Below are 24,839 nucleotides of genomic sequence, written 5' to 3' on the forward strand. Positions count from 1 at the left end.
CCAACACAGAATGACAAGCCTGAACTTTGCACCTTGTGGTCTTTGAAGGAAAGTTTACTGGTTCTTTGTTCCCTCAGCTCACATTCACTGGGCTTTATACTCAGCCAGGCTAGCTGATGTGAACCATCAGTCAGTTTGGTGCTTTGCCTCTTCCTCCCTAAATGGCAATACTTGCTACTATGACAAATTCTGGCACAATGTCTTCTTGAAGACCAAACACGCTGCTGTCCTGGCAGCTTCCTAAATGCCATTTCCTGATACTGTACTGCATGCAAATTTGGTAAGGAAAGACAGCCAGGATGGCAGCAAGCAGCTGGTGATTCCCTCCACAAAAAAGAGGGACTGGCAAATGGCAAGGGAGGACGATGGCAGTGGGTGTGCTGTGATGTGGAGGAAAACTAGGTCAGGATGAACTGTGCTTGTTTGAGGTGCTGCTAACCTATACTCCAACTGCAGATGCTTTGGGTTATAGCAAGGGAGGGAAGGGAAGCAGAGTCAAAGTTCTTCATGCCATCAGTCACAGCAGCTACCTCCTAGGAGTGGTAGGGGAGGATTTTGCATGTGGGTTGTATATGGTAGGGTTAGTAGGACCCTTTGAGCTACATTACTGCCACCATTTCATAAAAGTTTCACATCCAAAATCTGAAAATGAAAATCTGTCTCCATGTTATGCCTCAGGTCAGCCTCGACACATTTGTTCCCTTTTAATTAGTTATAGCCAGCTCCAGGTTAGGTCAGGGGAGGCTGGAAGTGGGAATCTCAGAGCGAATATTTAAATCTTGTCTTATTGCATAGGGATAAACAGAAGAATGTGCCTCTGACTTTCTGAAGTCAAATATTGCACAGATTCTCCTAAGCACTAATTCCCAGTACAGCAGAAAGGGATATGCACACCACTACCTCCCTGAGAGTAGAAGGGCAATCTGGAAGTGAAAGTAGAACATGTGTACATCTATTTTCAGTTGCAGAAAAGCTGGACCAGGCAGGTTATGGATATGCTTCCCCTTCCCACTCTGGCTATTCCAGCAGGAGGTTACCATCACTGCTCTCCTCCAGCTGTTAGGCACAATTCTGCTCTCACAGATTTGTATTGATATGAGGGGCCTGTGTCCTCTCTCAGTGAAAACCAACCAGACTAGCCATATAGCTAGCCTGGCTCATTTTGCCTGCAGCAAGTCAAGGAACTGCAGTATCTATAGGCCATCAAGGCAAGCTTTAGTTGGTGCAGCAGATGTTAAAAAGGCCATGTTGCCTACATCCTCCAGTTCATTATAAGGTAATCGTGAATGCTGATGTCATATGTGGAGAGATTCACCCACCTCTGGGGAGCTGGAGGAGGACAGGGGAGAACAAAAAAACTTAGATATTTAAATCCTCCATGAGTCTGCCTCAGATGTGCAGGGGAGGGGACTAAGTGAAAGTTGCCCTCTATGTATTCCTTTGCACAGAGAGAAATTTCAACTAGAAAAATGAAGTGCTACAGTGATTTACAAGAATAATTACAGTATGGCTCTGGTTAGTGTCCTTAAACAAACAGGTAGAATAATGATATTGCTCAGCTGGCTGAAGAGGATGATGGACAACTGCAGTTATCTAAAAAATACCCAGAAAAGATTTCTTCAGATTTTTAAACAAATTTTCTTTGAGTGTGTTTGCATCCATTTTATGTTTTCTTCATATGAATATTCTGGCAGAAGGATTCCTGGCAAGAATGTACTTCAAAACAGTCAATATTGTAGAGTATTTACCAATAGTAAATTTGCAATCCCTGAAACGCATGATTCTCAGAGACATAATTATCCAACAGAAATACCATGTGACTAACACATCAAATCTGGCACACCTTGATTTTTTTCATTTTAATATTGAAAACCCACAACAAGCTGCTCACAAACAATCTACAGTCTAAAAAAATTTTATTGAAAATTATTCTGAGAGTAAGCTAAACTGAAGAATAAGGTAGGAAATATCACAGTCTGTTCAAAGAAATACATGGACAGGAAAAAAAGAGGACTGAATGCCTGAGTAAACTATTTAAATTATCATTGTTGGCAACTTAGTCATTCATCTCTGCTGGCAGCTTTACATTTGTGTAATATTCATGTCCCAACACTGTAGATATTTCAAAATTATTTGTCCTAGTGTTTACCAGAGAGGCTTTTGCTCAACACTGATACTAAAAATGACAGCCAATAGTGGTAGAAAATAAAAATTAGCTGCTACCACCATTTTGGGGGAGCTTTTTTCTTCATCTTTTTCAACAGTAACTTTTGAGCTAGATTTGTTCTACAGCTATGTTATCATTAAACCACCAAGCCATTATTATACAATTCTGGCTTTACACTTATTTGTAGCTTTCCCCAACAGTGCACACTCCCTGGTACCCATGCCCCAGTCCTACCTGCTTTCCCACCATGATCTTTGGTTATCCTTCTATATATTTAGACTTGCAACAGTTGTTCTATTTCCCTTGCCATGTCCTTGACTGTTGGCTTAAAGTATAAATATTATAATTGGTTTTCTCTGACCTTATTCAGCATAGATACAGTCCTATCATCATCTGTGTTTCATAACTGACTACTGATCTCACAACAGCAATAATTCCTTCTCTATACTGTTGATCATATTAGTCTCTTGTATGTAATTTTCTCTTTTTCCTTCTCTTTCTCTCTCTCCATCTCTCTCTTTTTCTTTATTTCTCTCCCTCTCTCTTTCTCTTTCTCTGTAATCCTTTTACTAATTTACTTGTTCTCCCCTTCCAGTGTATTAAAACCAGCCAGCAAACTTTCAGGAATCTATCTGAGCCTCCTATCTGAGCCTCTTTTTTTCTGTTTCTTATTTTACAGCTCCTCATGTGAAGTATGGTAGCCTTGACATATAAAGAAAAGTAATTTCAGGTTAAGGCCAACTATTGAGGAGAGGACTCCATACTTAACAATGCATTTTGCCATTTCTGCTGTAGAGGCTCTTCGAGACCCTGTTAAAATGTGACCTCTGACATAATATGGAAACCAAACAAGACATGTAAGAAATAGGGTTTTCAAAAGCAGGCAGTGTGCATCCAGGGAAAGTAATTGACACTGACAATTTCAATAGATACATAGAGTTTTGAACAAATATTAGCTATATCTTCACACACCCACATTCCATATCTGCAGACACCTACACACTTTACGATATATTTTTCACACTACTTGCCTGGCAATTAGCCTGGAATTTAAAATAATGAGTGAATTGGTAGATTATTTTAGGCTATATATATGTTTGTGTATAAGATGGCTGAATATCAAAACACCTCTCATATCCAGCTACCCCGTGAATGCCATGATTAGCTGTGTACCATGCAGACAGCTGTAGCATGGCACCTTCTTCATTTGAAGAAGCACTCTACCTCATGGGGAAACTTGTCTGAGTGAGATAGTACAACTTTGGGAATGATATCACAAGTCTGATGGTGTGATTTCCTTTTTGGAAATGAGTCTGACTATTGAAGCTATTTCTCATTTTGTGCAGGAAAAAAGAACCCCAAATAGTATGCCCTGGTCTAATTGGGACAACTGGGGAACTTCCTTTCTAAAAAAAAATCCCTTAATGGTTTCAGTAGCACATGATATTGTTCACCTTGCGTGATTTTACCCCCTTCCTTTCCCCATGTGATCATCTCTGTATGATTGGGAGAGACAGAGAAATAACCTACAAAGACAACTGTAGGTAGGCCAGCCAGCAATGTTGGTGCTGCCTCACAGATGCCACTTCTGTACCCCTTTTGAGCAGCAAGAGCTATGGAGAGGCTGAAAAGGAGAGGTTGCTTTGGCCTGTCTCTACCTCTCCAGAGCTGCTTATTGCCCTATTTGTTTTCAGCCATGAAATGAATTCTTTCAGAGCCTGGCCTTCTGCAATATCGCAGGTAGGAAGAGGAACTCAACTACCTCCTTAATTTTCCGCAATTTAGCTCTGGTTCTCCTGCTGGAAAGCTTTTATTTCCGCAGCTAATGTTGAGATTGACTCATTTCTGCCCTGCATGCTAGTCAAAGGCTTCCACAGTCAGCTGAGCATATCAAGCTTGATACTGTGCCATTGAAGTCAATAGGCATTTTGCCATCAAATAGGATAGAAACAGGAGGCAATCCATAATTAGTCGATTCTGATTGCTGGATGCAACTTTCTCTGAATTATTATTCTCTGGTAGTCTGTAGCTGACTAAACACTCTTGGCCTCTGTATTCCTGTGGACTCCCCCCTCCCCAGCAAGGTTAATGAAATGACAACTACTGCTCTTTTATGTCAGAAGAATGGGATGGAATAACATAAATAAGATAAAATATGAGTTAAATAAAAGCCTAAGAAATCCCAAACCATGGACGGCTAATGTTGGATGTCTACCTTGTTACCAGAATGTAAATAGTACCAGGGCTATCGATGAGCCTGAATTTATCATGAGCGGCAGCAGCTTGAATCTTCTACAGCAGCCCAGCTACTGCAGCACTGTTTGATCACCTCCTGCCTGCATCGCATCTGATTAACAACCAATTGCTTCAGCTCTGTGCTCAGGAAAGACTGACTGAAAACTCATTTAAATCAAATGGACGCTCATTACTCTCAGAATCCTCTCTGGGTGTAGCACAGTGTGACACTGGGACTATGTATTGTTCGGTTTTAATCAACACTGCAGATATTTGAGAGCGAAGGAGAGAACAAGGTTCACACTGCAGCCTTTAATGTGATTCTGGTGAGGAACTATTATATATTGGTTTGTGCCTCAGCATAGGGACCTATTTGATAGGTCCTGTCATCATCTACCTCCAAGATTATCATTCATGCTGCTGGGACGACAACTTTATTGGACTAAATATTGGCATGTGTCTGTGTGGCCCACACAGGTAAAGACTCTTCTTGGGCCTCATCTGTGTGTCTGAGTCACCGTGTGGGGGTGTAACAGCTGCACTAGTTATTATTAATCTCTTAGAAACGTCTTTACAGTGATTAAGGGACTACTGTATGAAAGCAGTCAGCTTTGTGGGCTCTAGCCAAGGAAGACCCACTAACCAGATTTTGTTGGAACCTTTAGCCAAACTGCTCTTTTCTTGGCAACTGAAATATGCATCAACATAAATGTAAAGTCAATTTCCAGGATTTTTTTAATGTACTTTATTCATGTTATTTGGACACTACACAAACCACTAAAATCAAAGCACAGTACTTAACATAGCCAGTCACTTTTCTGATGTGCCAGTGTATATAAATAAACCTGAGCAGGAAATGAAAGTTCATATTTAAGAGAAGGAAGGAAGCAAGCAAGCAAGGAAGCAAGCAAGCAAGCAAAAGAAAGGAAAAGCAATCATTTTCTTCTCTGTGATGACCTCTGCATGAAGAAGGGACTTCAGCAATCCTCCTGAGAGCTGCGTGCAGTGAAATGAGTGAGAAGAGTGTTGGCAGGTGCTGGACCCCCACAAACTGGAACCAGACCAGCTCCATAAGCTGCCAGGGGATCTGCTCAGGTAAGGAAGTTTCTTCTTCAATGTACTGCTAAGGGTGAGGCTTTTTGGAAGCAGAAGAGCTGAGCTCTCCCTGGGTATCACAAAGGTGGTATCCTGTGGCAATGGCCTGCAATAACATGGAATGTCAGGTAAACCTGAGTTTGACCAACTATAATGATCACATAGACAGTTTTACCCTCTGTACGATACTGAATAGGTCTGGTAGCTTGTTTCCATAGCTGAGTCAGGAGGAGCAAGGACTCGTATTTTCTCGTGGGTTTCCTCTGACCCCAAATATTGTACTTTCTTTGAGCTGTGATATCTTTCACTTCTGTTTACTCTGGTATATATATTTTAAAAAAGCCTCCCTTTTTTCCCTTCCTGCCCCCATTTCTGGCAGTTAATCAAAGCTTGGGTTTACTGTTCTGCTGTGTGCCTCATGACATGTTGTCCTCATACACTGGAAAGTGGCTGTCTCTAAAGCAACTTTATGAGGCCAAGTAAAGCAGAGTAAAACAGCAGCAAACTGAAGTTTGTTCCACCTTAGTTGTCCCAGGAGGGCTAGACTGGGGAAAAACAAGACACTATGAAGGAACCAAATAATAGGAATAAAAAAGAAACCAGACAGTCTCAGGAAGAGAGAGAAAAGAATTTAACTCGAGGCAGAATGTCAGATAGATATTTGGAGTTCAGAGTGCTACACTATCCTGACTATACTGAACTTTGACCACCTACAGCAATTTTTAAATCACGAGCTTTGTGTCATTAAGTAATTAATGTTGCAGTGATGTGCCATTTTCTCATGTTTCACTGCTCTCACTACACATCACATGGTCATCATTTCAGCTTCTATTGCATTAAAAGACTTAAGAGAGGACACTTCCTTTCTGATTTCATCTATTCTGCATACACAGTTTGTGTAATTTGTTTGTTTGTTTGTTTTCCAAGAGATTCCAGAGTATGTTCAGGAGGCCTCTGAAAACTATTTCTTCCATCTATAAGGCCAACACGCTCACCCTTAACGAGGCGGAGAAGAATAGCCACACAGGAGACATAGCCAGCCTCTTTGCTGTCTTCGTTTTGTGCACCATTCAAAACACATCCTCTTCTTCTGCCTCAGCATAGGTAGCTGAAAAATGATGCTTTGACCAAATGAGGTTGTTTACATGCACAAATGTATTTAGCTGTGTAAGACTATGCAGCCTTGAGTGACTTTCCAAGAGGGTGATGTAGTCAGAATATCACCCTGCATCTGTGCTCTCTGACCAGGTAGAGGAAACATGCTTTCCTCACCATGTTGGAGATGCTGCCAGTTCTCCCATTTTAATTTCATCTGTGCTGTTGATCTGCATCAAGAGGACGGGTAATCATGAGCTTGCCCCTCTCTAGTGCCCATGGAGGCATGTCAAGTCATTGCCACAACTGCAGGAAACAACTTCTCTAATGCGGCTCTGATCCTTGCAGCAGGAAGCAAGATGATGGTGGGAAAAGGTCCTTTCTTCCCCCAGGACCTCCACAAGGGCTGGAGACAATCAAATCTTTTACTAAGGCTTTGAACTGATTATATTTAGATGAAAGGCAATTTATAAACTTCAAACACTGTTAAAGAAAGAGGATGATGAAAACTTGGATGAAAAGGAAAAAAGAATATGTGCGTTTGTGTGTGAAGGAAATCACAGCTTTTGACAACACCAGTCCTTGCCGGGCTGGCCAATCCTGATGGTTGCAGAGGAGAAGGAAAAATGCCCTCTTGACCTCCCCAGTAAATCCACACTTGAAAGGGAGGGGATTAAAATATCTTAAAAATCATGTGCTGGAAGCTGAGAGAGCTTAACGTCTTCCTTAGGCTGATGTCAGATGACTTTCCCAACCCCTACATTGATTATACATGTACCAGCAGGTCAAGATAAAAGCACAGAAGTGTCAGTATATTAAGGCAGAAATGCTTGTAAGAAATTTTAGGTGTCTTGGCTTGGCATGGCTTCACTTTGCCGTCTTTGTCCAGGGGCTTCCACAATTCATGTCTAGATTGCCTCCATAGATTGTCATCTTCCTCCTCTCCATTTTGTGAGTGTAGGTGTGCATCCACATGTGAGTATACCTGGAGGAGGCCCCTTTCAGCTTTGCAGACCAGTTATGCTGGGCTGTCAGTCAGCTTTTCTTCCTGCAAACGAAGTAAGAGTTCATCCAGATTCCTTGCTGTGCTTAGCAGCATGAAATAAATAAATACATGAGAAATTTCAAGCATAGCTGTAACCCATCTGTTAAAGAGAAAATATATTAAACTTAACCAGGTAGCTCAAAAAAGGTAAAAAGTTTAGTATGCTAAAATAAAAAGAGATAATAATCAGTATGCTAGAATGAGATGTGTTAACAATTACAGGGAAATATTTAATAATATCCAACAAAAAGGAAATCTAAAAGAAAATTCAAATTATCTAAAGGCAGAATCTCCCAGAAAGAAATTTTTTTTGCATGTTATTAACAAATCTCTATGTGATGCTGATAAAACCATGTCTGATATTAGCAATAAATATGAAAAGGAGATAACATTACCCAAAACATCAGGAATCTGCTTCTGTTCAGTCTTCCACTAATGTAGTTATAGCTCTTGTGACTAAAATGAATGAGTGACAATTTTTACAGCCACCCTGTCTTCACAAGATACAACTGCAATGAAATTGCCTTCCCACTCTTGAGAGACACAAAATTTAACTTGTAGCCATCAACGAACTGCCCGCAAAGAGGCTACAAACAGTGAGCCACATTGTACTGGGGGGAAAAAAATGAAAACAAATCAAGGCTTGTATTTTTGTTTAACATCATTTAAATTCTTTTGTAATTACATCCGCAGGGTTTGGAAATGGTTTTTATTATTTTATGTTTCTTAAAACGTGTGAAAATATATATATTATCTTCTAATTATAAGGAAGGATAATTTTAGTTGATTCCTTGAGGAATACCTCCCCTGTCATCCACTAAATCCTTATAAACCTGGAACTAGTGGCTCCTTCCTCACCGAGGCAGATTTAGATCTAATTTACCCTCAGAATATTTCCAAGGTGATATCAACAATTCCAAAGCCTTATGAGCTCTCTTACAGCACGCCGTTGGTCCCGTCTGCTCTCTATTCTGTATTCATCAGCTTGTGGGTTTATTATGGCTCAATGGCCAGTACTCACGTACAGGCAGTTCTGCTGTCCATAGTCATCTCAAATAGCATCTCATTCTGCGAATAGTCTCCCTGGAACACAATGACCACCTGTAGGCCCTGGAGCAGTGCTTGCAGAAATTTGCTGTGATTTTGTCCTAGGTGCAGGGTCTGAGCCCTCATCCCCTGTCAGTGCTAACCAGCACTAGCAGAGCAGTGCACTTTTTGCTTGAAGACTGGTTGCAGAGTCCGAACCAGTGAAGCCTGTGGGCTGAGGCTGCATCTTGAATACGGACTGTGCAGTGGGCCAGCAACTTTACAACTTGTTCAATTAGCCTCATTTTCTATTTCTATTAGGTGCTGAAATATTTTCAATTTAAAAATAATCTTCCACATAGAAAAGTAATTTATCTCTCTGAGCTTCTCCATCTATAGGGTGTTTGCATTTCTGAGCAAGGCACTGTAATATGCAACATACCAAAAATAGCACACATACCTTGGCAAGGCTATATGACAACCAGCCTCTAGATTTTTCAAAGTAACCTAGAACTCAGTTTCAGGATGCAAAATATTTCTCCTGTTTGCAAACTGAATGTGTTTCACTGTGAGTGCCAGTGAGACTGAGGACTGGGAACAGCTTAATTAACTACACTGTTGACAGATAACCTTTGTCAATCGGAGGAAAAGAACCCTAAAAACTAGCACTATTGTAAACTGTATGTTTAGCAAAAATGAAGAAGTAATTGCATCTCTCTCTGACAACCATCCATCTTTAATATTAGTCATCCTCAAAAAGTCACACAGGAGTGGTTTATCTGAAAATCCTGAGAAGAGCCTCTCTGCTGTCCTCCCACATGATAAGGCTTGGCCCACTCTGCTGTACAAGCACATCACAGAGCTGCCCGCACTGTGAGAAAATTGGTGATTATTATTCTCATTCCTTTCTGTACTAACATCCTTGCCTAGTTGTATCCTTCACCTTACCCAAGCACACATACATCTCACCTCCACAAGAAATGAGATTAAAGCAGGGCCTAACATGCCTAAACATATTTTAAGTAAAAGAAGGAACTTTCTTAAACTGAGTAAGCTGGCGCTTTTGCAAGTAGTTTTAATGAGGAATGGGTGTAGTCCAAAAGAATCTGAGAAGTGGCTCCCACAGACTGTAACAAGCTGGAAGAAGAGTCTCAGGACTGCCTGCAAACATCTCTAAAAGAAAGACAGTGACTGCTTCCACAGGACCGACTTGTGCGTAGCCCAAAGGACTCCAGCTCTGCTGCCTCTCCTGCTCCCCAGTGAGTCCCAGGGGAGGAACAGAGCACCTCGCATGTGCAGTGAAACATGCTGGAGCTGATATTTTGACCATTGTGAGGATGCACCCTGAGTGAAGAACCTCTTCATGCCCCAAGACCCGCTCTACACCAGGGCCCAGTTTCAGCTCCCTTCTACCTTTCGCTTTCCTGGCACTTGGTAGCTATGAGTAAACATGGGGGATCCGGCAGGAGGTAAACACATTGTGCCTGTTGTGTAGCTCTGAGTGACAGAGTGGACCTGACTTAGGGTAATGCGCTTCTGAGCTTGGAGGACAGGCAAGTGTCACTGTTTAAAGCCTGAAGGAAAATTAGAGATGCAACTCTGCTGTGGAAAAGAATTACAGAAAGATCCTTTCTCCTTTCCAGCTATGGAACTGTTAAAACTCCATAGGACTTCCAAATGTTGATTTCTTTCTTTTTTGAAGGTCTGAATTTCCGGTATTGTTCCCAGACCATCACTATAGTGGCATGTAAGGGAATTTGTTGTTGTCTCTTGCTGTGTTTCATTTACAGCTGCATGGCATACATAGCAATTAGCTACTCATATGCTTTTATCTGGTCTCTAGTCTTTAGCATACTTTATCGTACTTCACCTTCTCCATATGCCCTAGGAAGCCTGTCAAAGCCCTAATCTCCTTACACAAAAAATAACTTTGAGCTATGAAGCCTGACACTGGCATTAAAATGCTTGATGGAATTTCTGCGCACTTGCGTCTGTGTGTGTGCGCACTTGTGGGAGGAGGAGAGACGAAAAACATTCTTTCAAATCCACCTGAGTAATTCAGGAGAGCATACTTGTTTGTGCATTTGGCAAATATACTAAAATGGATTGAGGAAATAAATTTGGATTTGTATCTGCAAGTTTCAAACAGTTATCTTTTTTGAAGGTGAGTTTTCATAATAAGCATGCATATTCTTCCTCAGTAAATGTAAGCCAACATCAGCATAGCAGCCCCAGTCTTACATTAATTTTTTTGATATATTTTTGTTCCTTGTAAACATCTATTTATTGCCATGCTTATACCAAAAATTTGAGAACAGGAAACTGCCTGATTAAAAATTGTAAAAATTAGGAAAATATAAAGCTAGGATCTTAATACTGAAGAATGTCATCAACAGGATTACTTTGATGAATAAGGTCTTGAACCAAAAAATAATGTTCAGAGAGACATCTCAGTTGTTTGGATGAACCTCGGATCCCACCAAAGTCGGTAGAAAAATTGAGTTTTTAAGGCATCAAATCGACAAAGAGAAGATTTCACCACAGTTTCCTCAAATCAGGACAAGAGACGTTGGAAGAAATACATACCAATAATTACTTACAGCAAGCTTTGATAACCTTTCTGGAAAAATTTCTCCTACTACTTAGAAAATTTCTCTTCCTACTTAGAAAACAAACTGAAAATATATATTTTTTTGCTAAAACGCTACCTCTTTTCTGTGTGTAGTAGAAATAAATGTAATCAGAAGAGCAGACATTTCAATAAAAAGGATTCAAAACCACATTTTTCATCAAGCTATTGTCTCCCTTTAACATTAACTTCATAGTGTCTGCACTTTCTGCTAGTGTCTGGCCGTAACTTCTCTTGTGGAATTTCAGCATCTCCGAATGCAGAGCTTCCAGCATTGCTCTTGCCCAGACACAAAGAACTGTCTCCTGCATGGCCTGCACACATTACTAACAAGTCAGAAAGAAGATGAAGCCACAGTAGTGACACCGTGAGCTCCTCACAAATGTAGTGTCCAACACCAGCGCTACAGACAGAAGCAGTCCTCCCTGGCTGCCTTTGGGACAGTGGCTTGCCACTCATGGTTCACAACGATTTGATAGGTACTGTATTCATGTGCCTTTGTCACCACAGCACGTAGATGCCACACAGGCATTACCGGATATGAGTTTCACAGCATTTCTGCAGAGGGGAGCCGCTGGGCCACCTTTGTTTTATAGAGAGGAAATTAAAACACAGAAGAGACTCAGGGTACAATTTATCTGGCTGTAGGTAGCTAGCCATAATGTAGCTGCCCCCTACAAACATAGTCACCCTCAGGCTCTCTTCACAGGCAACATAAAGAAGCAGTCCCATCTGGGGAGCATTTATTGTGTCCTGAGGTAGGAACAAAGTAGGCCTGATGCACTGTGCTCTTAAAGTCTCCGTTTCTCTCCATTTCTCGCTGCTGAGGGGAGACAGAAGTGACCAGCTCGGATGTACAGTGTAGTCATCTAAGGTTAGAGAGCATGAATTTCACCCAACAGCCAAAGCTTCATAGAGAGTTTCAACCTAAACTGGGACTTGCATCCATGTCTCCTGAGCCCCAGACTCCAGCTGCAACCAGAAGGCCAGTCTTCCAGTACTGCTTGGCACAGGTATGCCCCTGTGTGTGCAATGTGGTGCATTAGGAAAAAGAGGGGCAATGATGGGATGAGAGAAAACGGACCGATGTTATTTCAGCAGTAGGACTTCACTCAGAGGCTCTTTGAAGTCTTCCTTTAGGGGAAATGGACATTTCCTCTTTCAGCCTAATATGCAGTGCAGCCACAGCAGAACGTGTGCAAGCTGAAAGCCAGTCTAAGTTTCTAATAACATTTCCTGTAATGAAGGGAAGAAAGAGCCTTGAAAGGCTTCTGGCTGCTATTACATGCTTCAAAAATAGAGAGTAGAAAGAAATCGGGAAGGCTTTTGGGCCTCTTTCCTGTCTCTGCTGCCCCTTTAACAAAGCAGATGGGGAGCGTGTGCAGCCGCAGCTTTCAGCAGGCACAACCGTGCTGCCGTTAGCAGGCATGCCCAGGCAGGCACAATGTGCCCGGGCCAGTCAGTCTGTATTCAAACCCAGGCACGAGCTGGCACTGGTCTTGGCAGATGATCCATGTACCCAAAGTCCTTTCTCACCTCCAAATCAGCCTCCTTGGACTCCGCTGAAGTGGTTAGCAGAAAATTGCAGCGCTGCTCCCTCCATCAACAGGCAGCGTCAGATCCCAGCGATCCCCAGCTGCCCTCAGGGGCACTGACGTTCATTAAGCACAGGGAGGAGAGGCTGGCTTTTACGAGCTGGATGTTTATTATTTTGTGTCTGTGAGAAAGGCTGTTTGTCATATTCAAGAAAGGCTGCCAGAAGAGGCTGCTTAGTTATGTCAGGATCACAAGCTATAGGCACAGAAATGCAAACCCGCAGGTCTTCTTTTTCCACTTACCACAGACCCTCTTCTTTCAGATATTCCTTGTTTAGACGGTCATTAATTTTCTCTCTCCAGTTATATTAACTTTTTTCTGTCTTCCCTGTTGCCAGCAGAACTTACCATTTCGGAGATGGAGAAAAAGTATTTTCAATTGCAGACAACATCAGGAAAACCCTGAGTTCATTTCTTGTTCTCCTTATATTCCCTGGCAAGTCAATGAACAAAGAGGCAGAATGTGATCCTTATTTCATGGCCAGAGTAACAGGCCATTCCTAGCAGGAGAGGCGTCACCCCATCTGAGGTCCCAGTAATGTTTGTCGCTCCTCCTGGAGCAGAAAGAGCTAGAGGAGGTGCTGTGGGCCATATCTGAACCTCAGGATACACAAAGCAATCTAACCACATCCTGTTTCCGGAGAGTTTTCCTGCCGTCATGTCTGTATGCCCTGCTTTTTATTCTCTACCCTTTTCTTTCTCTCTATATGCTCTGTTCCTGCATCCCCTTCTAAGTAAAACATAGCACACAGAAGCAGAGCAGCCTGGCACTGGCCTCTCAATGCATTTAAACACTAGCAATTCACTGAGCTGGAAAATTGTAAATCTGCAATTTTATTAAAAAAGGTGGTCACCCTGTTCTTTGGAGCCATGTTCAGAGGCAGCAGGATAATTAATGCTACACAGAGGCAAAGAATGGCAAATTTTAATAAAACTGGTAAGACAAGTTTTTTAATTTTTAAGAAAGACACGTTTCATGTCTAGCTTTGCCTATTGTTAAAAGAAGAGAAAGGCTGTTAAAACCATCCTGTGCAAGTGAAAAAATTGTCACACAACACTTTTTTGTCCCCTGAACTAAGGGGGGGGGGGGCAGAAACTGGCACTGAGGGATTAGTAATGTTTACTAATAGTTTGTATGAGGTGTCTACCCTGTGCTGTGTCTAGACACCTTACTAGCATTTCATGTAACAGCATTTCAAGCAAAATAGAGATAGACTTCCCTGTCAGCACAGCTCATTTTAGTTATAAAGTGCATCCTTGCTTGATGTGCTGCTAGGAAAGTTAAGCAAGACACACAACCAAAGTAAAAAAGCTTTCAAGTGGACAGAATAAAAGGGGAGGCAAAAAGCAACCAGAGTGGAATATAAAGGTGAAAGATTTTAAAGGTTGGACAGGAGTCTTTCACATGGAGAGGGAGTATAACTGAAATGAGACAGACCTTGTCGTCATCCTTTTGAAGAAATGTGGGTGGACTGATGTAGCTGTGCTGAATTATGGATAGTGTTGTGAATTATGTGTGCAAAGAACTACTAGACAGATGATATAACCCCAGTCTGAAGGAAAAGAAGGCAGCAGAGCCATACAGCCTGGCCACAAAAATACAGAAGATGTGGTCAGAGAAGGAGTATCAGCTTCTTTATGCAAGGAAATCAAATAGAATTAAGGGTAAGGTATGAGCTTAGAGTGCAGTAGCTCCTCCTGAATAGTTAAATGTGTATTTTTTTTGGAATAAAAATTCTTTTACTGAATTAGTGAAGCTACGTTGGCAGGAACATGTTTCCAGAATACGTCCTTTAAGCAGCTAAGCTCTGCGAGAAATGAAGCAGTCTGCAGAGAGGATGGGTAATACAACAGCTGTAAAACAGGCTCTTGGCTGCGTGCGGTCACTTGCCCTTGTCAGATTATGAAGATTTCCTAAAACCTAAATGAAATAGTTGGTAGGAGCTGGGACCTGAACCTCAGCATTCTTGGGAGGAGCTCTGCAGACTAAAGAGAAATGAAATGCTGGGATAAAAAAAGACTTCTTCCACCATTCCTGTTCCTTATTCTGCCAGCTTTGTCATTCAGTCTCTTGAATACATCAGTCATTCAGAAGCTGAGTCACGTGTGCAGGTCCCTCATTTACAATGCAAGCCCTGCAAACACTGGGCATAACCACAAGAGCATGAGCTAATGATATCTGTCAAGAGTAACTATTAATGCAATTTCATGATATTTAAAAATAAAGTAGAAGAGCATATCAGTTTGTTTCTCCACTTACATTAAGCAGCATCATTTATGAATATAGCCTGTGTACTGAATGAGCAGCATCTGCTGTGACTTTGGAAAATGAATTAGTATTGCCCATTAGTATCTTAACGCAAATATTCTGGGAATTTGTATTTTAATTTTTTATTTTGTAAAGGATTCTCTCTCCAATTAGCCTCACAGACTCTTCAGATTCTTATTCTCTGTGCTCTCAGCAGCTGCACACAGTTATAGCACACCAGGCCTCACGTACCACAGGCACTTTCACACTTGTTTCCATAGCTGAGTGCAGCACTCAGTGAGAGAAGCCACTCAGGCATATGACCTGTAATAAGCTGAGCTCCAACGAGTTGGAACCTCCTGCTTCAACAGCTATTTGGCCATTTGTTTTCTTGCTGCAGCGCTTTGATTATTTTCCTCCCTTTGACAAAATGATGAAAGCAGCCACAGGGTTTATGTGCCACCCCCACCAAATGTTTCCCATATTCCAGTAATCAGGCAGAAAATGGGGGAGATGAGCAGCAATAAGATGCCCATGGAGTCTGCAGCTCCTGGAGATTGAAAGGCAAATATTCTGCTGAAAGAGGGACAACCGTATGTGCAATTAAAACTGCCCAAGCCAGCTAGAGAGAGCAGGCTTGGGATGAAGACCTTTGAGCTTCTGCTATCCGTGCAGCAACCAGCAGCCTCGGTTTTCTTTCTGAAACCAGGACCAGTGATTAATATTTTTACGGTATATCTGCTCAGTAATTATTACAGCATTTCATATAGCAGCACATAAGCTTACGGGCATTTGAATGCTTCAGTGCATCTCAGTGAAAAATATCACTTAAAACAAACAGGCAACATGCCTGATGGAATGCCAGAATTGGAAATAAGACTGAAAACCTTCAAACAAATGAGTGAACAAACAGAGGGCTTTGCACAACATAAACAGCTAAGGAAGAAGCAAGAAAAGAACAGAAAGCCTGGGCTCTGGCCTGAAGAATAGCAAGTCATAGCATTTCTGAGGAAAATTCGAGGGCACTTTCAGCAAACCAGGCCTTGCTTCCCTCCTCTTAAGCCTATGTCTTGAGCGCATAAGCTGGTCAAATATTAACTGCTACCGAAGATACAGGACAACAGCTAGATTTCCTTCTGAGCCCCTGCACAGCACAGGAAGAGCTCTACATTTGTCCTAATTGGAACCAACTGGAAAGTTTTTATGTCAAACTGTTTTGCAACAGAGACTAGAGCTTTCAGTTGCAGTGAATTTTTTATGAAAGGGCTCTGCTTTCTGCAGAACATTTCAATTTTTCATTGAAAAACTGAGCAGGCAAACCAAAAAACTGGCTGACATACTTCAGTCCTGAAGTGCCATGACAGTGCCCTGGGGGTCTCAAGCTCCTCACATTCCTGTTTTTCCTCGGGGACTGGCCCCTCAGCCAGACTGTTTTTCCTACCCACACCCCAGCCAGGCAGCAGGATGGATGCACACTCTCCCACCACCAAGAGAGCACAGTGTTGTTCGTTACGGAAGATGTAATGTAGCCAAGAAGCCATCACCATATGTTTGTTAGGATTTGCAATGCCATACCACCTAAAGCAGTTTTTTGTTGAAGGGATAGGGAGGAAAAAGGGACAAATATAGGACAACCTGGAGGAGAAATGGCTTTGGATCCTTTCAGCCTGTGAACCTGCAGCAGGTATTTTGTTTAGGAAATGAAGTGGTAAAGGAGGGCCCTCCAAAAATGAACAGGATAGTCATTGAAGTATGAAAAATCAATTGAGCAAAAAAGAGACTACTTGGTCTTGCTTAGGGACAGCTGTAGAAAGTGTCAGCCAGGTTTCATAAAGAAATCAGCTTAGCACCCAATCTGAGGGCCAAGATGCTAGAAAATTGAATAAGTTGGTGATGGAGAATTTACCCCCATATTAGGACAAGTGGAACCACATAAAAATACAGAGAAGAATCAGAAACACAGTCTCTGATGTCCTCAAGTTGAAAGTGCACTCTGACAGGAGAAGCCACTTAAAGTCAATTGGTGACCATACTTGCCGGAGAGTTTGATTTCTCCAGCCAGAGACTCAGATGGTGTAACTTAGCATGCCTGATTTCAGTAAAATCCATGCCAATTTACCTATTGGGCTTTTTGCCCTTAGAGAATTGGCATATCATCTAAGATGAAAAATACATCCTTGGGCTTTGCTTAAACTCCCTTTCAAGCAGAAAATACCGTAAGCTGGAGCCTTCAAAATTGACAATGCATACTCCCACCTATTCAAAAAACAAAGGTAAAAAGTCCCCTTCACTCCTCAGATCAAAAGAATCTTTTTTTTTTTTTTTTAAAGAGAATCTTCTGAAGCAAGGTAAGGATATTAATGTAAGGAAGCTCTTAAACATATCTGCAAAGAAGATCAGAAATAAACATACGAAAGGAACTTGACATGTTTCTCAAAGGGTGAAGTTATGAATGATTGGATAGGTTTGAAACTTGGTGAGATGACTTTCAGAACCAAAAGATCAAGGGACTCTTGATCAAGGGAATCCAGGAGAGACAGAAAGGGAAGAAGGGGTGAAGGAATATATGCCCAAAGTGAAAAATCTTTCTTGCTGTGTTTCAGGCCCTTTTCTTTCTGGTTAGAGCTGGGGGGGAAGGGCAAAGGAAAGAAAAAGGCATAGTCATGTGAGCATCTTTCTTTTAAAGTTGAGCAACATTTTCTGAGACTAAGAGAAAGGTTTGATTTGGATTCTGTTTGAGGAACAAATGCTTATCAATTCTCATTTGAGTGGGCCTCATTTACTCATCCTTCCATACAACAGAAAATAATTGGTGAGCTGATCAGATAAGGAAATGCCAAACAGGGTATCTGCTTATAACAGAAAGCTGATCTATGGGAAGAATTAGCCTCTTGATTCCCTGAGTCACACAGCAAAGAGGAGAAAGATAAAAGAAATTATCGGGCACTGATGAGAAATTTACTGTATTGTTTTGGCTGTGCCAAGTGATTCACAGGGCAGGATGCTCAGCAGTGCTGAACTCCTAAAAGCCTAGCATACGCTCCTCCAAGTTTAATATCATCTAGCAGGCATGCATGCAGATGATGGGGGTCGTTTGGCTATTGATAGGAGCTTAGGGATCATAAAGGGGTTACATAGTTAAGAATCCACTGCTGCTGTGCCTTTTCCAGTTTCCTGGGTGACTGATGTTAAGAACTGGGTTTGGGTGTCGAAAGAAGCCATCAACCTCTAGCAGATGAGTCACTGCTCAACCGGCTAGTGTGCTACAGCAAGCAGAATTATGTGATGCTTAGTGTCAAATTAGTGCACCTGAGGTGAGATTCTGGCAAGGCAGAAATGGTGCAACATTGGGAGTATTTCATGGATGCAGTAAAGACTAACAAAACATTCAGCAACTCATTTTTAAAGACAATGTTCTTGCAGTAGTCAGACTTTGAAGTTTGGAATTGAAATTTGCTTCCTGACTTAAATGTTTCCCTCCTCCTTGGCCAAGCATGGTGTATTTGTTAGAGTAGGATTGCTCATCCAAACTTTTGCTGCTAATGCATTTTTTATTCAATTTGTTTTAAAGAATACACACTATAACAAATGAAAATGTTTTTCCTATGTAGATTTTGCAGCCAAATATTGCTGAAATAGGGCAAATCTGGAATTTGCCCCAAGTAACTGTCTTTTGATTAAATTTGTAAATTTAAATGATATTTTGTGAGTATACTGTTCTTGCTGTTTGCATGTACCATCACGCGTTTGGACGGCAACTAATTATTTCCCCTTCTGCAGAGAGCCATGGAGCAGTCCAATTCTTCATCCCTGATGCTGGGTTTATAACTGAGGACTGCATCCAAGCTAATAAGAGCTTCTCCTAGGACTGTAGATAACTAAGGCTAGATAACAACATTCAATCATAATGCTTCCTGCCCAAGTCACCCAGCCTCATCAGGCCCCCTTTCATCCATTCAAACAAAGCTGCTTTTGTCCCAGCTATCTTTGCAAAATGCTACATCCGCCATGGCTTTGAACAGAGGCTCTGATTTTTCAGTACCTATAACAGCTATGCAAAAACTAGCTGAAATGGCACAAGAGTGCCTACTGTGGTTGGAAGGGGAAGCAACTTCCCCCCTGTGACATTGGGATCTTTTGCAATGCTGAGGCCATAAGTCAGTGCCATCTGCCTGGCTGCCACCTGTTGGCTCGCTCCTGATGAAAGGGCTCACTAGCTCAGCTGCTGCAGCCACGCAGCAGCCGGCAGCCACTGCTGCGCTCATCTTTGATCAGCTGAACTTAAAATGCAAGTTGCTATTGAGCCAGACAGTGACTTTCATTTTTCAAAGATGTGGATGCTGGCAAGTGTTTTAAAGTTCATTCCATGTTAAGTATTTCTTTGTGTGTGTATGTGCACGTGTGTGTATACTCTCTGCGATTTGTAATATCCTCATAAAAGCATTAAAGCAAAATGCCTCTGTCAGCTATATCTTTTCCTATTTGACAACTGCTGATGTCATTTTCCTTTTATTTGTGACTCTCAGATTGCTTGCTGCTGAGTCACAGAGGATGGCAAATGATAATAAATATGGACCCTTATCTACCCAGAAAGCTGTGGACCACTGGAATGACAATCTGAAGGTGCTTCTTTTTTTTAATCATCAGTGGCAGAACAGAAGGCAAAGGATCCTGTTTTTTGTGCAGATTGCCCTGCCATTCACAGGCTTTGGCTGATACTGGGCTGCATCCTCCAAACCAGAAAAATGAATATCAAGAAGCAGTAGCAGAGACTGCCCTCAGCTATGGCAATAGGAGAACAAGAAGCACAGTGTTGCCTATACAAGGCCCCTAAAATAGCTTTTTGCTGCTAGAGACTAGAAAATGGAAACAAAGAAGCTGAAAACTGAGATAAGAGTGAAACTTTGAGATACATGCTCTCTTTTCCACAGCACTTATTCTTCATCCAGCAGTCTTCAGTCTTTCAGCTGGCTCAGCTGAGCCATGAGGTACTCAAACCATTGCCCACATTTACCAGTTTTAGTAAACTTCTCCTATTACTGCTAAGACCAATACATTTCAGATTCATGGGAGGATGATGGCAACACAGGAGATGCCTGTGTATAAGCAAGGTGCTGGAGTCATTGCTACTTGACTCTCTGAGTCTGAGAGCAGACCCAAAAAGGGTGTGACGATACCATTCTTAGAAAATTGGCAGGCTACAGACTCCACTGACACACACTGCCATCCTTGCAACCACAGAGTCAGATGAAGTGATAACACCAATGGGAACTTTGAGCTAAAAAAAGAAGAAAGCTAGAGTGGGGCACTACTGTTGTGTCATGGCTGAGATTACATAGTTGTCCAGCTGGTAGCTTGAGAAGTAGATTCATTCAACAAGGTCTCTTTCTTCCCCATGGTCAAAAGGTTTTCTGGGACCTGTACAAATGCAGCCATTTGGCCACTTGAACAGTCACAGAGCCTCTGCTTCACCAACTGATCTTGAGAATGATGCAGCCTGGTCCATGGTCTTGGAGGTGTCTAGCAGCCCTATTCAAGACGGTGCATAGACTGTCCTAAGTTCTTCACCACCACAGTCCAAAATATTTTCATCATTTGCAATGGCTCAAAAACAGCCACCGCAAAGTCCTGCCTTGTTTCTTGGGAAAAGCAGCATTTGTGAAGTGCTGTGGGGAATCACAGGAAGGATTCAGGGCTGCTTCTGAAAAGGACTTGTCGCAGAAGGATGACCACTGGATCAAAATGTAAGAAGGTCTAGATGAGCTCCCCAGAATTAGACTCTCACTACAGACACGAGTGTCTTCATGGGTGTTTTGACTTGAAAACATTCTTTGTTTCTTATGGCCAGGTTTATTCTGCTATAAAGGATTCACTCAAGCAGACAGCAAGGTAATGCACAGACACTTCCCTCAGGGCACAAAGAGCAGAAGTATCACTTCCAAAACTGTGACTGGCAAATCAAAGTGGTTGAAGGTTACAGTGCTCATGCAGATTCTCCTACATGCACAGCTAGCAAAATAGTGTGTTTGGAAGGCTTCCACTGCACACTATTTTGAGCTCGCTCTCTTCTACTCTGTTTTCAAAGTTGTATCACATATGACACAGTGCTGCTAGTTCCAACATCCAGTCCCTTGAGAAAACCCAGAAAATCATTCTGTTGTTCCTCATTTTATTTGCATACACACTAATTACTCTGGAATTAATTAAAGAGACTTTGGATATTTATTAAAACTACATCAAAGGTGCAATGCTGTTTTCCCTTCTTATATGACCTGCAAGAAAATAAAAATGAAAAAAAACAACAAAAAACCCCAGATAACTCCATTCAAGTTCAATTCATTTAGTCCCACAGCTTTCATCTGAATATTTTTGTACAGGGTCGTGGGCAGGGTTTTGCTGTTATTCTTGCCATGGCTAATTTAGTTCTCTACATGTGTTTGGAGCATTTCACTAAGGCGGCGCATTGTTTGTAATGACATTGATTGTGAAGGAACATCAGCCCCTCTCTAATGTCCCTATACTGAGGGGAATGCTCCCAAATTCAGTCTCCTTGTCAGACCAAAAGGCACATTATAACTCATTTATTTCAGAGACAGATGCCAGCAGGATTGAAATCTGCAAGTTTGCCTGCTCAATGTGAGAGCAGCAAAGAGCAGCTGATCTCCTGCCAAGCAAGAAAGTTGAAGAGACGAGAACATTAGTCCACTAACCCACAGTGCTAGACTGGATTGCAGACTTAGCAAGGGTAAAACCTATTCTATTCACTGCAAAGCAATAGCTTCAAATCAATATTCAAAATATATGGCTTAAATAATTTCTCACACTCAGTCTAAAAAAGAAATCACTGTCTCAGTGCTAGTGCAGCACACTACATTACATACTTACCCTTTCATAAGTTTGACATTAATGCAATAACAAGCACAGAATTGACAGCTTGATTATTTATTTTATTTAGGACAATTCCATGTATTGAACAGAAAAACATTAGCATCAGTTGGCCTCAAGGCTTTCTAACCATTTACCTTTCCTAAAAATATGTGCTATGTGCACTTTCTTAAAAAATAAAAGACAGAGAGAGAAAAAAAAAACTGTGGTTTTGTCATTTAGTGTGAGCTATCATTTTCTTTTGTTATGGATTATGGTAGCAAATTTAAATACAAGCACTTCTGAATTCACAGGAAAGCTAAACTGATAGCAATTGAAAATTCTTCTGATCTCAGGTGCATCAGCGGCCTCAGTCCAGTTCGGCTGGGGCTTGATAGTTTGTTCACTGAATTCAGTGGCAAAGATGCTCTTAACTTTCCTGGCACAGAACCAGAGCTTTAAGAAAAACACTTGCCACTGTCTGCCTCCACCTTCCATACTGCCTGGTGTTGTGGTATTTTACCACAAGGTATTTTACTTTTAATTGTCCCACCTATTCCAGTCACAAATAAATAGCAGAGCATTTTGGCTGTTCCAGCATGCCACTGGTGTTAGAGCACTGTCCTTTACTTATGAGCATCAACTTGATTGTAAGTGAGATTCATTTTATGTTACTGCAGCTGCAGAAAAAGTAAGGATGTGTCATACATGCTATTTATTTATGCTCCCTTGGGAGGGCAGATCTTTCCATTTTAAGCTATATTCCAAATAGTTGGGATTCATTACCCCCTGAAGTTGCCTTTTGTGCAGCTGCCTCCCTATCCAGCAGCCTGAACGATTAGTGTAGACTAGACATCCAACTTTTTGACAGCTGCAGCTAGAGATGAATGACACTCTAGGTAACATCTGTTGTTGACTTTATTAGTCAGTGACTAATTCCAAGTCATTCCAGCACACGGTTCCTGCTCACCCTCTTTTTTGTTCTAGATCCTAGTCACAACCACATCTCTTATAAGACATTCAGCCCCTGGAACTGCAGGACAATATCTTCACCCTCAGAAAACTGCAAACTTGTTTGTATTTCACTGTTTTCTTTTGCTTATGCTGCATTAACAAAATGCAGGCTGTCAGGGTTAATTTTGCACATGGCTGGTACTGCCTACGTTTCTATATTGCATTTCATAGTTAGTCTTTGTTGCCTGCATTAACTGAAAATTATTAAAAACATCAATGCTTCAAAACAAGCAAGTGTCAAAAAGAAAGCTACCTCCCAAACATTCCTCTTGCTGCTGGCAACCACCTCTTGCAGTGACAGAGCAGATCATTTAAACCTTGTGTAGCTCTCCTCCACATTTCTAAAGCATCTCCTCTCTGACAGAGCTTTACCTCTTCCATTCCTTCACTCAGGGTGTTTTCTTCCTGTTATTCCTGCTAACATACGTTGTTCAGAAATCACACAGGCCTGCTGCTGTCAGTGCCTGCATCCTTGCTGATGGGCACTGTGTTATGAGAGTTACCTGAGCTCTGTGACACAACGCAGCCACCAAACAGCGGCTGCGGGAGCATCACAGCACCGTGGCACTCACACTCGCCGGTGGGCAAGGGCTCTGCATATTAGTCAGAGGCAGTCGGGATGCCAAGGCCTGGAGCATATAACTTTTGTCTTTTGTAGCCAGTAATATCAAGTAGAGGGTGGTGTGTTCCCTGAGCTGGCTCTGAGGTTTGCTCTTTCTTTCTGGCATATCATGTTCTTGTTAAAATATTTTGGCCCTGATGTCACAGCAGGTAACTGGAAGGCTGGATGGATGTTGAGACTGAAATTGCTGAAATAGCGCCCTCCCATCCGCCTGGGCTGAGGCTCTTTGTGCTTGGCAGGCCTCTGTCCCCTGAGCGCCCAGACTAGGGAACTTATTGCAGGGCGTTGTGGCTCCCTCTATGCCCCCACCCAAATCTTTTTTCTGAAGAAAAACAAGGCAACAGGAGGCTGGCAAATGTTGGGGTCCTGCCCTGACATTCAGGTAGGGAGGGATCAGGGCACAACTGAAGGAAGAATGAGGCATTGAGGTGAAAATTTATCTGTCCTATAGTGTAAACATCATTGTCAGGGAGGGTGGAGAGTCTGTTACCACGTTACTCCTGCAACTCTTTAGAACACAAAATTGCGGAGTTTCTGATACTAATTATGTGATGTAAATCCAGAATGACTCTGTCAACCACAGTTCTGGGGGTCAAAGATAGCTGCTGAGTTTAAACATAACTGTAGTTGTTTGGCTACTTGGGGATAAGTCCTATCCTGACAGAACAGATAGGTTTACACAGAATAGTGTAAATTATTTTGGCTTTTCACTGCCACCAAATCGTGCGGATAAAACCAACTGGCCCATTCTTTTGTTATTCTAATCAGGCTGTAATACATTTGATGTATAAATCCAGTCCTCCCTTAATACCCAGTGAACTTCATTGCTGCATTTGTCCTCACGTGTGTGCATCTTTATATCTGTAAATGTGTGTGTACATATAGATATGTATATATGTATATTTATATATACACACAGAAATTCACTCACAGAGAAAGATATATATATATATATAAAAATCTGTGAGCTCTTGTGACCTACAACAAAGATTTATATAAATTGGATAGAGGATAAAGGTTATTTTCTTTTCTTTTTCCTAGAACAGGTTACATGCCCTGTGAATGGAACTAAAATAAAGCATAATTTGCAGCACAGAAAGGAAATGGTTTTGATGTTTATGAATCACTACTGTCAAATTTGTACAAGTAGAATTCAGCACACTGGATGTATTTACACAGCAGCCCCCTTCATGTTTAAAACATT

The sequence above is a fragment of the Dromaius novaehollandiae genome, chromosome 3 (assembly GCF_036370855.1).
Source record: "Dromaius novaehollandiae isolate bDroNov1 chromosome 3, bDroNov1.hap1, whole genome shotgun sequence".
NCBI lineage: Eukaryota > Metazoa > Chordata > Aves > Casuariiformes > Dromaiidae > Dromaius > Dromaius novaehollandiae.